This window comes from Urocitellus parryii, chromosome 4 (genome assembly GCF_045843805.1).
Source record: "Urocitellus parryii isolate mUroPar1 chromosome 4, mUroPar1.hap1, whole genome shotgun sequence".
NCBI classification, from domain to species: Eukaryota; Metazoa; Chordata; class Mammalia; order Rodentia; family Sciuridae; genus Urocitellus; species Urocitellus parryii.
This window is the reverse complement of record NC_135534.1, coordinates 169,544,295-169,547,329: the sequence shown is the minus strand read 5'-3', so window position 1 is coordinate 169,547,329 and position 3,035 is coordinate 169,544,295.

The following is a 3,035-nucleotide window of genomic DNA, read 5'->3' as shown; positions in this document are numbered from 1 at the left end:
CATGGAAAATTTGAGGGAATCACCAAAGAAAAATGGTATTTGGAAGGAAGAGAAAAATTAAAAAGCATGCAAGAATGATAAAAGATAAATTTTTAAGAATCTGATAAATAGTGAAAATGCTTTTTATTCTGTGCATACAGAAAAAAATAAGTTATTGGGTACAAAAATGGATTAAAAGAATGTAAAGACCAAAAATATGTTTTGATTTCAAAAGGGATGGGATCAAAATTTAACAAATTATTATATTCATTTAAAAAGTAAGTGGGCTGGGGTTGTAGCTCAGTGGTAAAGCATTTGTATGAGGCACTGGGTTTTATTCTCAGCACCACATGTGAATAAATGAAAGAAAGGTTCATTGACAACTAAATTAAAAAAAAAATAAAAGTAAGAGTAAGTATTAAGAAATGTATTTTTGACTTCATGTGAGAAAAGGCAATGAATTAATATTTTATGAGCGTATATTATGTGTAAGGTATACAGGTTATCCCAGTCTGTCTCTACAGAAACTACAGGAGAGTTAGGCATGTTTAGCACATCACAGATTCTGAATGTATCAATGGCAACATGTTATGATAAAACCTGGTTGTATTCCACATCAGATTTTTATTAAAATTGTGTAAAGACATTATAAGCAGGATCATTTTATTCAGAAAGCAATAATTCAACTCTGGCTGTATGGTAGACATTTGGGAGAGAAGCATAATAAATCATGTTTTGTGATTAACAATATTGTATAAACAAATAATTACAGTGTGATGAGATGAGTGTAATAATAGAAGCATGTATAAAATTGCTTGGGGACATAGAAAAGAAAATGAGCAATATTCTTGTTTCTTGGAGTAGGAGGGTTTAAAAGGACTGACTAGAGTAATAGTGTGCCAAATTGTGGAAAATAAATAGGATTTTTCTGTGAAAGAACAGTAGAAAAGTATTTTCAGTAGAAAGAACACAACTAGATAGATGTCAAAGATGTGCCAGCTAGGTATTGGTATGTTGTTACAGACATAGGAGTGGCACAAAACCCAGGTTAAAAAACAAAATCAGATTGGCTTATTTCTCTTGCTTTTTTTTTTTTTGTGATTGCCTAGAACACTGAGAAAGGTGATTAACTCATGAAATCCCTTTCAGTCCTTAAATTCAATAAGAGTAATAAAATTTGATTGTAAAAATTGATTTTAAAATGAAGTGTAGGTGCTGGCGAAAACTTGGGGATACTAGGAAATACATTAAAAAATGCGTATCTACTAGAAATAGACTATCCTGTATTTAGTTCTGAGTAGGGGTTCTTGCTCTTACAACAGGAGGAGTACTCAAAAGAAGAGTTAAGAATACTCACATGCATTTTTTAGTTATTCTTCAATTTTAATCACTCTGTCATTTAGCTGTATACTTTATATTAGAGATCATGTGTTTTGCGATCCTTAATTCAAAGACATTTCATTGTGGGTCTAGTTAAAATTTGAATTTCTTTTCAAATTATTTTTATTTTTTAAATTAAGCTGGACACAGTGGTGAATGCCTTTAATTCCAGTGACTCTGGAGGCTAAGGCAGGAAGTTCAAAATTCAAGACCAGCCTCAGCAACTTAGGGAGGCCCTAAGCAACTTAGCGAGATCCTATCTCAAAATAAAAAAATGAAATAGTCTGAGAATGTGGCTCATGTGGTTAAACACCCCTGAGTTCAATCACTGATACACTCCATGTGTGATATTTCCACACATGCTTACTGCATTAGTTGGCCAAGTCAAACCACCCTCTTTCACCCTTCTCCACCCTTCTCATTAGTAATTAATGCTCTCCTTCAAATTGACATTTTTAGCTTCCACATATGAGAAAGGACATGCAGTATTTTGTCTTTCCGTGTATGCTTTATTTCACTTAATATATTGACCATTGTATATAATAATAAACACTTACCTGCCATAGAGATGGAAAACATATTCTATAATTATTATGTATTATAAATTCATTCCTACTTTTCATTCTGTATGACTTACTAGTATTAAAAGTACCCAAAATAATCTAAAAGCTTATCAATATTCTTTATCAACATAGTTCGGTAGGCCCTTGCAAATTATTTTAAATGTTTAGCTAAGTATTTAGAATCACCAAAATTTCGTAATGTTTTAAAATCTTCCAACCATAATGTTGGTAACACGAAATATAGAATTGCATCAATAATATGAAATCATCTTATAAAAGTATCTGGAAAAAATAAATAATGATATAAAGGAAAGTGATAGGAAAGTAAATTAAAACCTCCTCAAGATCCCTAAGTAATATTCCATATTAATAAGAACTATGTAAAAAGCCTAAAAGAGGACCTACAAAAATGAATCCCTACTTTGCTTGTGACTCTTTCATTAATAGAATACTCTCCAAAAGTGAAATTTAAAGCAAAGATCTGACAAGGCCATAGTCATGGAAATCAGATACCATCCAGCAAATTTGGAACAGTTCAGAAAAATCTACTCTAGTTAAGTTGTATGAGCCGTTTCCAACTTCCCCCAAATCAGATTGGACTTCAGTGAGATCCTAGTGTTCAAGTGAATGAGCAGCATTATTGACAAAGACTGCCATCAGTCTTCAAACTCTTTTTTTTTTTAAAGAAAAGTTTTTTTATGTTATATATTTATTTTTGTGTGGTGCTAAGGATCAAACCCAGTGCCTTGCACATGCTAGGCAAATGCTGTACTGCTGAGCTACAGCGTTAGTCCCCAGAATTTTTCATTCTTTTTTTTTTTTTGGTACTAAGAGTTGTACCCAGGGGTACTTAACCACTGGGCCACATCCCCAGCCTTTTTTTTTTTTCTTTCTCTTTTCTTTTATTCTTTTTTAATTTAGAGACAGGGTATTGCTATATTATTTAGGGCCCCCCTAAGTTGCTAATGCTGGCTTTTAACTTGTAATCCTCCTGCCTCAGCCTCCCAAGCCAGTGAGATTACAGGCATCGCCACTGCAGACTCGTTTCTTATAAAGCATTGCACCTCTGTTTTCTGGGACATCAGCTAGACTAAAATTGTTTTTTGAGTGACA